At 44.8% G+C, this 13,800-nt stretch overlaps 1 protein-coding gene across 3 annotated transcripts in view; it reads left to right on the top strand.

Moving 5' to 3' along the window:
- Window positions 1–13,800, top strand: part of EPB41L1 (erythrocyte membrane protein band 4.1 like 1) — a 195,515-nt gene that overhangs the window by 86,058 nt on the left and 95,657 nt on the right. For all 3 annotated transcript variants that reach the window (XM_069752308.1, XM_069752309.1, XM_069752310.1), the window contains exon 2: window positions 352–384. The gene's annotated coding sequence lies outside the window, so the exon portion shown is untranslated. The remainder of the gene's footprint in view (window positions 1–351; window positions 385–13,800) is intronic.

Raw genomic sequence — 13,800 nt, 5'->3', positions numbered from 1 at the left:
CACAGGTATGTGAAGGTCGCTCTGGGGGTGGAGTTGTTCCACAGGTAATATTTCGGCAAGTGCAGGTGGTGCTGATTTCATACTGTCTGCAGCACCGCCCTCCAGAACCTGTTTGAGGATCACTCTCTAGTTCCTGTACACTCCCACTGCTTTGCTGCCTATTGCTAGGGCTTACCCCTTCATTGCCAATGGTCCAGTTCGCCCTTATTATGATCTGATCCCTCACATTGAGCCTCCTGTGAAGTCATGACCTATCTGTAATGGTATGGGCAGTTCTTGTACAGATTGTTGCTTTACATTAACAGAGGAATGTTAACCGGTAGCTAATGATTTCTTGTTGTTTTCCTGCAGCCCCTGAGACGAGCCCTGTGGAGTACGGGAGCTGTGAGTACCACCCCACAACATTTACATTGACATTTCTGAGTGTCTTCTATAGCCTAATTATTGCATTAATTCCAATGTAACCGATGGCATAACGTCTACTTTAATACCCGCCCTATTGTTTTAGGTGATCCCTTAATCCCTTCATTTGAAATCACCAGTGTTTTTCTTTCTTAGCTTTTACTTTTTACCTTAGGTGGAATTTATTAGCAATAATACGTGTTACTAATGACCGGCCTGACACTCATAATTTATTTATGGTGCTAAATAACCAGTTCCCGTGTTAGCCTATCAGAGCTGCCTAGATCTAATATTGCAGTAATAATGCAAGTGGATGGCTTATTGTATGAGCTTTTACCTGTATATATCTTCTATAATGAACATAATATAAAAGAAATATTGGAAAGTTTGTGTGATGGGGATATGAATCACTTTGGGTTTCAATTTTAAAAAGATCTCAATATTCTACTTGTGGTCACTGAATAGAAACATTATTGCTTACGTCCAAAAGTTTAACTGATGAAATATATCAGCGCACACAACTGAAACTTGGCTAGAACAAGTTTTCAGCCTCTGACTGTTAACTAGAAGGTTCGCACTCACTGACAGCAAGAAAAGATTTTGAAAATAGTGAGGAATGACCCCCTGAGAAAGTGAGACAGGAAAAATGCGAAACACACGGGGGACCTTAATTATGTGATAGATGAGCAATCTGCACCACCAGGGCTGACACTAGGAATTTCGGGGCCCCATACTGGCAAAACTTTCGGGGCCCGCTTGAGACTCCGCCTAGGCTCCACCCCAGCCCCGCCTCCACCCCTTGAACTGTCCAGAGTCAAAAGATTTTTAAAGTCGCCATCATGACAGGGTCGGGCCCTACCCTACTCTTAACGTATTAAACATTTGTTAAAGTATCCAATACAATTTAGGTATATTTTTATTTATTTTTCAATTTTTAAAATGACCAATACCACATACAGGGGACAAATACCACCGCACCATGACCAGACCACATATTACCATCACATATTACCACCACATAGTGACCAAATAATAGCACATGTAAGGAACAAATACCGCCACACCATGGCCGGACAACATATTACCACCACATAGTGACTGAATACTACAATACTGATCAGTAATAAAAAAAAACACAATATTAATATCACCATAAGTGCCAGTATTCACAGGAGATCTGTACTTAGTATGCAGTGTCTGTGTACAGGTAATACAGTGATCACCAGTGACATTATACACTGGTGCTCTGTATATAGTGTATAATGTAAAAGTAATTCAGTGATCACTGGTGACATTGTACACAGGACCACTGTATATAGTATTCAGTGTATAACATCAGTGTACAGCTAACACACTGACTCACCAATGACGTCTCTAGGTGAAGTCCTTCATCTTTGCTTTTAATATTCATCCAGCACAGACCACCGTCACTTCATCCAGCCAGGGCTCGTCTCTGCAGGAAATAACAGTTATCTAGAGCACCGCTTGCAGAACACATTACTTATTTTTTTCCCAAATTCTAAACTTCAACAGATGAAGAAAAAAAGCGACAGTGTTGGTCTGCAAAGTAACAGGATCGCCCCACCCCCATTTAAAATGGTATCCTCAAAAAATAAAATAAATACATTACTGCAGTAATAATATCCCTTAATTAGCCCTTATGGTAACAATATTCCCCATCCTGGCCCCCGTGTGTCTCATTCCTGGCTCCAGCTATATGTTCTATCCTGCCCCCATGTGATGGCCCATCCTGCCCCATATCATCTCCTTATCCCGCCCCATGATCCTGCCCCATCTGTCCAATGATCCTGCCCCACCTGTCCCATGATCCTGCCCCATCTGTCTCCATCCTACACCATCTGTCTCCATCCTGCCCCATCTGTCCCATGATCCTGCCCCATCTGTCTCCATCCTGCCCAATATTCCTGCCCGATCTGTCTCCATTCTGCCCCGTGTCTCCAATCTGCCCCGTGTCTCCAATCTGCCCCGTGTCTCCATTCTGCCCCGTGTCTCCATTCTGCCCCATGTCTCCATTCTGCCCCGTGTCTCCATTCTGCCCCAGTGTCTCCATTCTGCCCCAGTGTCTCCATTCTGCCCCAGTGTTTTCATTCTGCCCCATGTCTCCATTCTGCCCCAGTGTCTCCATTCTGCCCCAGTGTCTCTATTCTGCCCCAGTGTCTCCATTCTGCCCCAGTGTCTCCATTCTGCCCCACTGTCTCCATTCTGCCCCACTGTCTCCATTCTTCCCCACTGTCTCCATTCTTCCCCACTGTCTGCATTCTGCCCCAGTGTCTGCATTCTGCCCCTCATGTCTCCATTTTGCCCCACTGTCTCCATTCTGCCCCACTGTCTCCATTCTGCCCCAGTGTCTGCATTCTGCCCCACTGTCTGCATTCTGCCCCACTGTCTGCATTCTGCTCCAGTGTCTGCATTCTGCCCCTCGTGTCTCCATTCTGCCCCTCATGTCTCCATTCTGCCCCTCATGTCTCCATTCTGCCCCCTTGTCTCCATTCTGCCTCCGTGTCTGCAATTCTGCCCCTTTGTCTCCATTCTGCCCCTGTGTCTGCATTCTGCCCCCGGGTCTCCAATCCTGCTCTCATTCTTGTGTCTCTATCCTGAAACATTGCCGCTTTCAATTAAAATAATAATTCAAAAAAAAAACTTTCTTCTTACCTGGCCGTGCTCCTGCGGCGAAGAGAAGATCCCTCCCGGCATTTCAGCACACACTCGCCGGCGAATGACAATGACGTCATATGCCGGCGATGCGCCCTGACGTCAGCTGCCAGCCTCCGATTGGCTGGCGGCTTTAACCATTGCCTTGCCCACATGGGCCCGGAAGGCAAACTGAACCTGCGTCTCAGACGCAGGTTCACGATAGGAGCCGCCTGCTGCTGGGGCCCGGGCCTGGTGAGCAGAAGAGACGGGGCCCGTTGCGGGCCCCCTCTACCCACCGGGCCCCATGCGCCAGAACAAACAATATTTTATTGCCCTGATGGCGGCCCTGTGCACCACTATTAGAGCATAAGCATAAGTTGTTATCCGAGCATGCTCTGGTACTGAGTGACTTCGGCGTGCTCATAAAATATGCCACAACACTTGCAGGGATTGCCTAATAAACAGGGTTTCGGTAGAACGTTTCACCTCTAATCCAACAACTGTCAGCTGTCCACTATAGCTGACAACTTGGTGCATCAGCCACGATCAGTATTGGCATCTGCTTTACTGCCGGCGCTGACACAGTCAGTGCGGGAAGCTGACGGGGGGGGGGACATGACAGACATCAGAATGTGAGTATGTACTGTTTTTGTTTTTTTATTTTTACAATGGTAACCAGGGTAAATATCGGGTTACTAAGCGCGGCCCTGCATTTAGTAACCTGATGTTTACCCTGGTTACCCGGGGACTTCGGCATCGTTGAAGACAGTTTCAACGATGCCGAAGTCGTTCCCCTGATCGTTGGTCACTGGAGAGAGCTGTCTGCGTGACAGCTCCCCAGCGACCACACAACGACTTACCAACCATCGCGGCGAGGTCGTATCGCTGGTCGTGATCGTTGGTAAGTTGTTTAGTGTAACGGTACCTTTAGTTGCTGCTGTCAAAAGTGACTACATCAAATAAATGATTCATAGATAGTGGGAGCTTCTGCTTTAATCTAATCAACACCTTGAGATCATGATTGTGTGGTCCTAATGTTTGCTATGGCAATTCATGGCGAAATAGATGCCTTAGGCTGGTTTCACACTTGCGTTGGGCAGAGCTGCGGAGGGCTGTGTAGTTCCTCCGTTAAGCCCTGCCCACTGCCACGCCTCTTCCATTCAGCTCGGCTTATGTCGTCATGCATCCTGCATACCTATCTTTAACATTGGGTACGCAGGCCATGCGAATGTATGCGGATGCCTCCACATGCGTCGTTTTGATGCTGCGCCGACTGCAACAAAATGCAACATGTGTTCGACGCAGTTCGGCGCAGCGTAAAAACGACACATGCGGAGGCATCCGCATACATTCGCATGGCCTGCGTACCCAATGTTAAAGATAGGTACGCAGGAAGCATGCCAACGTAGGCGGTGCTGAATGGAGGAGCTGCGGCAATCGGCGGAGCTTAAGGAGGAACTACGCACCCTCCGCAGCTCTGCCCAATGCAAATGTGAATCCAGCCTTAGAGTCTCCCAGCTGTAGTGGCCGTTTCGGAAGTTAGCGAAATTTAGTTGGTATAAAAACATTTTTTCATTCCTGCTATGCCACTTTGCATTAATTCCTGAAAATCACCTGAAGTGTTAATAAACTACCTGACAGCAGTTTTCAATATGTTGCAGGGTGCTTTTTTAAAAATTGTATCACTTTTAGGGTTTTTCAATATATAGGACTTGCAAAGTCACTTCAAACCTGGATAGGTCACTCGAAAAAATAAATTTAGTAAATTTTCTTGAAAATGAAAAATGACTGCTACATTTTTAAACCTTCTAAAAGACTAACAAAATAAAATAACATTTTAAAAATGGTGCTGATGTAAGGCAAACGTGGTAAATGTTATTTATTAATGTTTTTCTGTGGTATGACTATCTGGATTAAAGGGATAATCATTCAAAGTTTGAATATTGCAATTTTTTTTTACATTTTTGTCAAATTTCTGATTTTTTTTATAAATAAACACAAAACATATCAACCTAAATTTGCCATTATCATAAATTTTAGTGTGCCATGAAAAACAGTCTGAAAATCACTGGGGTTTGTTAAAGCATTCCAGAGTTATCACCACATAAAGTGACATTGGTCAGAATTTAAAAATTGGTGTGGTCACTAAGGGGTTAAAAAGAGTTCGGTTCTGGTACCAGAACAGTACCCGATCCCAGACCCCATTCAGATGAATGTTGGGCCCAAACATCTATTGTTTACCACACTGTCATCTGCATGACAGCGCAACAAACTCTGGCTCTGATCGGCAGTAAGATTATTATCGGTCAGAGAGCTGCAGTTCCCACGCTGTCAGATGACATCATGAGCCATCAGCTGTGACCGGCAGTAAAAACGTTACCTCCAGTCACAAAGGCGTCAGCTGATGCGAGAGTACTACTCCTATCAGAATGCGCCTGCTGCCGATAATAACAGCGAGAGCACCCGCGGCTGATGGGAGTATTCATCAGTTGGCACCTGCACTATAAATAAAAAAAAAAGACGTGGGGTCTTTCTATTTTTGATAACCAGCATGGTAAATCTGAAAGCTGCGGGCTGCAACCATCAACTGTAAGTTTTATCATGGTTGGTTATGAAGATCAGAAGGGTCCCCATGCCATTTTTGTTTTATTTAATTAAAAAAGACCATTTTTGACAACCAGCCAAGCTAAAGCAGACAGATTGGGGCTGGTATTCTCAGGCTGGCAAGGGTCCATGGATAATGACCCCTCCAGCCTAAAAATAGCAGCCCGCAGCCGCCCCAGAAAAGATGCATCTATTATATGCACCAATTCTGGCGATTTGCTTGGCTTTTCCCACTTGCCCTGTGGCGGTGGCAAGTGGGGTTCATATTTGTGGAGTTAATGTGTCAGTGACTAACGATGACGTTATGTTACCGCAGGTCATTGAGGCTACAGGCCCAGCTCACTTTGCTGTGAGGCGGGCCGATGAATTACGGTGACCTCAGTGAGATCACCGCTAGCGTCGTGACAAAAAGTCTCACTGTGCAGCGCTGAGCTCAGTGAGTTCACAATGATACATTTCTTATGGTGAACTGCAGTCACAGCTGCTAGCTGTCAGATGAACTGCAGCTCTCTGACCGGCAGTAATGATCAGAGCCGCTGGTGTTTTTCACGCTGTCATGCAGATGACAGCGTGGGAAACACCCGATGTCTGGACTGCCGAACCCAAACAGTAACACAGACTTCCTGGAGAAGACCGTGTTCGGGGTCCGTGCCTGAACAGTAGGTGTTCGGTATGGATCCCGAACTTTACTGTTCGGGTTCGTCCATTACTAATCATCACTAATGAAGATGCAAAAGGTCGCAAAATTTAAACGCAAGTCCTAGTTGCACCTCAATCTTGTGACTTTTCAAAGCTTTTATGATAGCATTCTGGCATGAAAGCTTTGATGCATAAGGCCCGGAGTCTTTTATTTTTTACTTGATTTTTGGTGCGGATTCTGTATTAAAATCCACATAAAAACACTTTGCATCTGCTTGCAACAAGATTCTCATTCGTTTGAATGAGAAAATGCACCTATAATACTCACATTTTCACATTTTCTTTGTCAAGTGCATTTTTAATGTGAGTTTAAAAAAAATAGTCGTCATTCTTTAGTGTGTTTTCTATGATTAAATTCCAGCAAAACACACGTTTCTTTTTGTTGTTTTATTTTTTGGCAAAGTTTTTGCAGCAGAAACTCAAAAAAAAACTCACCCTGTTTCTCCACCCCATATTATAATTAAAAATACATCAAAAACCACGTTGAAAAAGAACACATCAAAAACAGCACCAAAAAACATGTCCTGTGAGCTTTGCACGGACACGTTCCATAAAAAAAACATGGACACGTGAACAGCCTCATAGACTTTAACCCTAACCCTAATGCCACATCCTCCTGCTGCTTCTTACAATGTATCTATTATTCTACCATTGCATGTAATAAAATGTAAATAGCATTTAGTTGGTGACATGCAATTATAAAAATGATGAGGTATGTGAAACAGTGAACAACACAGCAGAGTCCCTTGGCTTACACTGCTTTGTTCCAAGCAAACCTTCCAGAATATTGATTGAGAATACAATAAAATTTATTACAATAAATCACACATGGTTTGAAGGTCTAGGGGCTAATGAATTAGAAAATTACATTATGTTCAATTATTAATAATCCAAATCACTCTTGAAGTCAGTGATCTATAGAAAATTAATACTGCAGGAAATGTTAATGCTATTTAGCTGCCTAAGGCTGTGTATGAGCTTCCCTGCCCCTGAGGATCCTCAAAAATAGAGCACTACCTTAGTACTTATGAAAAAAAAAGTAGTATGCACCTTAGGATTGGTAACACATAGGCACATCTCACCTAAAAGCATTGCTTCTAGACAAGCCTTGGAAAATAGCATCACACCTAGCACTATGTCACCTGGGGTGCCTGTAGCTCTGTGCGTTCCAATGCAGCCCCCTACTATCAGCTTCTGCCATGTGAATAAAGCCAAATATGTGTTTTTACTCTATGATCTCTTGATTGGAAGTTTCGTGCTTAAATGGGTTTTCCACCATTAAAAATATTGACTACAAACGTTTACGGTCATGTAAAATAACAAAAGCAGATAGAGCTCATCCTCCCCAGCCCAGCACTAGCTCTTCGCTACTCCTCCTGTCTCAGTGTTTTGGCCGCAGGTGTGACATAACATCGTCAGCTCACATCACCGCTGCAGCCAATCACTAAACTCATTGGCTCGTACATATATCGAGGCACTCAGCTAGGTGATTGGTTGCAATGGTTACATGAGCTGTTCATGCGATGTCACACCTGCAGCCAAAACACTTAGGGTACCGTCACACAGTGCAATTTTGATCGCTACGACGGCACGATTCGTGACGTTCGAGCGATATAGTTACGATATCGCAGTGTCTGACACGCTCCTGCGATCAGGGACCCCGCTGAGAATCGTACGTCGTAGCAGATCGTTTGAAACTTTCTTTCGTCGTCTAGTGTCCCGCTGTGGCGGCATGATTGCATGGTGTAACATATATCGTATACGATGTGCGCATAGTAACCAACGGCTTCTACATCGCACATACGTCATGAAATTATCGCTCCAGCGTCGTAGATTGCAAAGTGTGACAGCAGTCTACGACGCTGGAGCAATATTGTTACGACGCTGGAGCGTCACGGATCGTACCGTCGTAGCGATGAAAATTGCACTGTGTGACGGTACCCTTAGAGCAGAGGTGGAGGGACAGCGCTCGACTCGGGGCGGGTGAGTGCTATCTAATTTTGTTATTTTAGATTACAGGAAATGTTTGGGCATACTTTTCTAAAAGTGAAAAGCACCCTTTATGGGAATTTTCCACTTATTTTAATTTTAACAATTGTGTTGTGACAACGAACTGTATATGTGACAGTAAACCTAAGAAAAACAGCTGCACTCTGTAACGCTATAATATGTAAACATTGAATATATGAAAATGGAACTGTATTACTGCTATAGAAAATACATTAAAAATGAAGGTACTTGGTGCACAAATTGGTCAATTCGTCAGAGCAGAACAGCCAGCGACTGGCCATGCCTGCCCATAAAATTGTAGGCTTATAGCCTGGGAGAGGCATCATATTAGGTTTAGGGTCCCAAAAAAGGGGTACGACTTGTCGCTGGCTGTTAGGCTCTCACGAATTGGCCAACTTGTGCGCTAAATACGGTACCTTCATTTTTAATGAAGTTTCTATAGCAGTAATTCAGTTCCAATTTCATATATTCAATGTCTACATATTGTAACATTTCCGAGTACAGCTGTTTTTTCTTAGCTATATTGACTTGGTCGTCTCAGCTTGCGCTTGTTCACATTTGTCTTGTTCTTTTTGCAGGTGCTGGTCAGTCTTTTTGATAATTGTATATGTGACATGCTCGTTATTCAATGTAAACAATAGCCGGTGTGCCCAATTACTATGACGATAATTTTTTATTTATTTGATAATCTACTATATAATTGTCTATGGGTCACTTCCGTCTGTCTTTCTGTCTGTCTGTCTGTCACGGATATTCATTGGTCGCGGCCTCTGTCTGTCAAGGAAATCCAAGTCGCTGATTGGTCGCGGAAAAAAAAGCCACGACCAATCAGCGACGAGCACAGTCCGGAAGAAAATGGCCGCTCCTTACTCCCCGCAGTCACTGCCCGGCGCCCGCATACTCCCCTCAAGCCACCGCTAACACAGGGTTAATGCCGGCGGTAACGGACCACGTTATGCCGCAGGTAACGCACTCCGTGCAGCATCAATAGTAAAAAAGCTAATGTTAAAAATAATTAAAAAACCTGCTATACTCACCCTCCGTTGTCCGCCGAGCCGCTCGCGACGGCCACCATCTTCCGTTCCCGGCGATGCATTGCGAAATTATCCAGAAGACTTAGCGGCCTCACGAGACCGCTAAGTCATCTGGGTAATTTCGCAATGCATCCTGGGAACGGAAGATGGTGGCAGCCGCGCGCTCATCGCCTGCGCCAGATCCGAAGGTATGTTACAACTACAATAAGCCCTCGGATCCGAAGGTGAATATGTTTATTTTTTATCTTTTAACCTGTGACATACGTGGCTGGGCAATATACTACGTGGCTGGGCAATATACTACATCACTGTGCAATATACTACGTGGCTCTGTGCTGTATACTGCGTAGCTGGACAATATACTACGTGGCTGGGCAATATACTACGACACTGGGCAATATACTACGTGGCTGGGCAATATACTACGTGGCTGGGCAATATATTACGTGGCTGGGCAATATATTACGTGGCTCTGTGCTGTATACTGCATCACTGGGCAATATACTACGTCGCTGTGCAATATACTACGTGGCTGGGCAATATACTACGTGGCTCTGTGCTGTATACTACGTCACTGTGCAATATGCTGCGTCACTGGGCAATATACTACGTCGCTGTGCAATATACTACGTGACTGGGCAATATACAGGTCCTTCTCAAAAAATTAGCATATAGTGTTAAATTTCATTATTTACCATAATGTAATGATTACAATTAAACTTTCATATATTATAGATTCATTATCCACCAACTGAAATTTGTCAGGTCTTTTATTGTTTTAATACTGATGATTTTGGCATACAACTCCTGATAACCCAAAAAACCTGTCTCAATAAATTAGCATATCAAGAAAAGGTTCTCTAAACGACCTATTACCCTAATCTTCTGAATCAACTAATTAACTCTAAACACATGCAAAAGATACCTGAGGCTTTTATAAACTCCCTACCTGGTTCATTACTCAAAACCCCCATCATGGGTAAGGGTACCGTCACACAGTGGCATTTTGATCGCTACGACGGCACGATCCGTGACGCTCCAGCATCGTAACTATATCGCTCCAGCGTCGTAGACTGCTGTCACACTTTGCAATGTACGACGCTGGAGCGATAATTTCATGACGTATGTGCGATGTAGAAGCCATTGGTTATTATGCGCACATCGTATACAATATCGTGCACACCTTTGTTACACCATGCGATCATGCCGCCACAGCGGGACACTAGACGACGAAAGAAAGTTTCAAACGATCTGCTACGACGTACAATTCTCAGCGGGGTCCCTGATCGCAGGAGCGTGTCAGACACGGCGAGATCGCTGGAACGTCACGGATATATCGCTGGAACGTCACAAATCGTGCCGTCGTAGCGATCAAAATGCCACTGGGTGACGGTACCCTAAGACTAGCGACCTGACAGATGTCAAGAAGGCCATCATTGACACCCTCAAGCAAGAGGGTAAGACCCAGAAAGAAATTTCTCAACAAATAGGCTGTTCCCAGAGTGCTGTATCAAGGCACCTCAATGGTAAGTCTGTTGGAAGGAAACAATGTGGCAGAAAACGCTGTACAACGAGAAGAGGAGACCGGACCCTGAGGAAGATTGTGGAGAAGGACCGATTCCAGACCTTGGGGAACCTGAGGAAGCAGTGGACTGAGTCTGGTGTGGAAACATCCAGAGCCACCGTGCACAGGCGTGTGCAGGAAATGGGCTACAGGTGCCGCATTCCCCAGGTAAAGCCACTTTTGAGCTACAGAGAAGCAGCACTGGACTGTTGCTAAGTGGTCCCAAGTACTTTTTTCTGATGAAAGCAAATTTTGCATGTCATTCGGAAATCAAGGTGCCAGAGTCTGGAGGAAGACTGGGGAGAAGGAAATGCCAAAATGCCTGAAGTCCAGTGTCAAGTACCCACAGTCAGTGATGGTGTGGGGTGCCATGTCAGCTGCTGGTGTTGGTCCACTGTGTTTCATCAAGGGCAGGGTCAATGCAGCTAGCTATCAGGAGATTTTGGAGCACTTCATGCTTCCATCGGCTGAAATGCTTTATGGAGATGAAGATTTCATTTTTCAGCACGACCTGGCACCTGCTCACAGTGCCAAAACCACTGGTAAATGGTTTACTGACCATGGTATTACTGTGCTCAATTGGCCTGCCAACTCTCCTGACCTGAACCCCATAGAGAATCTGTGGGATATTGTGAAGAGAAAGTTGAGAGACGCAAGACCCAACACTCTGGATGAGCTTAAGGCCGCTATTGAAGCATCCTGGGCCTCCATAACATCTCAGCAGTGTCACAGGCTGATTGCCTCCATGCCACGCCGCATTGAAGCAGTCATTTCTGCCAAAGGATTCCCGACCAAGTATTGAGTGCATAACTGAACATTATTATTTGTTGGTTTTTTTGTTTGTTATTAAAAAACACTTTTATTTGATTGGATGGGTGAAATATGCTAATTTATTGAGACAGGTTTTTTGGGTTATCAGGAGTTGTATGCCAAAATCATCAGTATTAAAACAATAAAAGACCTGACAAATTTCAGTTGGTGGATAATGAATCTATAATATATGAAAGTTTAATTGTAATCATTACATTATGGTAAATAATGAAATTTAACACTATATGCTAATTTTTTGAGAAGGACCTGTACTACGTGGCTGGGTAATATACTACGTGGCTGGGCAATATACTACGCGGCTGTGCTGTATACTACGTGGCTGTGCAATACACTACGTCACTGGGCAATATACTACGTGACTGGGCAATATACTACATGGCTGGGCAATATACTACGTGGCTCTGTGCTGTATACTACGTCACTGTGCAATATACTACGTGGCTGTGCAATATACTACGTGGCTCTGTGCTGTATACTACATCACTGTGCAATATACTATGTCATTGGGCAATATACTACGTCGCTGTGCAATATACAACGTGACTGGGCAATATACTATGTGGCTCTGAGCTGTATACTACGTCACTGTGCAATATACTACGTCGCTGTGCAATATACTACGTGACTGGGCAATATACTACGTGACTGGGCAATATACTACGTGGCTGGGCAATATACTACGTGGCTCTGTGCTGTATACTATGTCACTGTGCAATATACTACGTCACTGGGCAATATAGTACGTGACTGGGCAATATAAAACGTGGCTCTGTGCTGTATACTACGTCGCTGTGCAATATACTACGTCGCTGTGCAATATACTACGTGGCTCTGTGCTGTATACTACGTCACTGGGCAATATACTACGTGGCTGGGCAATATACTACATCACTGGGCAATATACTACATCACTGGGCAATATAGTACGTGACTGGGCAATATAGTATGTGGCTGGGCAATATAAAACGTGGCTCTGTGCTGTATGCTACGTCGCTGTGCAATATACTACGTCGCTGTGCAATATACTACGTGGCTCTGTGCTGCATACTACGTAGCTGGGCAATATACTACGTGGCGGGGCAATATACTACGTCACTGGGCAATATACTACGTGGCTGGGCAATATACTAGGTGGCTCTGTGCTGTATACTATGTCACTGTGCAATATACTACGTCATTGGGCAATATACTACGTGGCTGGGCAATATACTACATCACTGGGCAATATACTACGTCACTGGGCAATATAGTACGTGACTTGGCAATATAGTACGTGGCTGGGCCATATAAAACGTGGCTCTGTGCTGTATACTACGTCGCTGTGCAATATACTACGTCGCTGTGCAATATACTACGTGGCTCTGTGCTGCATACTACGTAGCTGGGCAATATACTACGTGGCGGGGCAATATACTACGTCACTGGGCAATATACTACGTGGCTGGGCAATATACTAGGTGGCTCTGTGCTGTATACTATGTCACTGTGCAATATGTCGCTGTGCAATATACTACGTGGCTCTGTGCTGTATACTACGTCACTGGGCAATATACTACGTGGCTGGGCAATATACTACGTGGCTCTGTGCTGTATACTACGTAGCTGGGCAATATACTACGTCGCTGGGCAATATACGTCACTGGGCAATATACTACGTGGCTGGCCAATATACTACGTGGCTGGCCAATATACTACGTGGCTGGGCAATATACTACGTGGCTGGGCAATATACTACGTGGCTGGGCAATATACTACGTGGCTGGGCAATATAATACGTGGCTGGGCAATATACTACATCACTGGGCAATATACTACGTCACTGGGCAATATAGTACGTGACTGGGCAATATAGTACGTGGCTGGGCAATATAAAACGTGGCTCTGTGCTGTATACTACGTCGTTGTGCAATATACTACGTCGCTGTGCAATATACTACGTGGCTCTGTGCTGCATACTACGTAGCTGGGCAATATACTACGTGGCGGGGCAATATACTACGT

This window comes from Ranitomeya imitator, chromosome 2 (genome assembly GCF_032444005.1).
Source record: "Ranitomeya imitator isolate aRanImi1 chromosome 2, aRanImi1.pri, whole genome shotgun sequence".
In the NCBI taxonomy this organism is placed as follows: Eukaryota; Metazoa; Chordata; class Amphibia; order Anura; family Dendrobatidae; genus Ranitomeya; species Ranitomeya imitator.
Note: the sequence above shows the minus strand (reverse complement) of the source record. Positions and strands in the feature narration are given on the sequence as shown.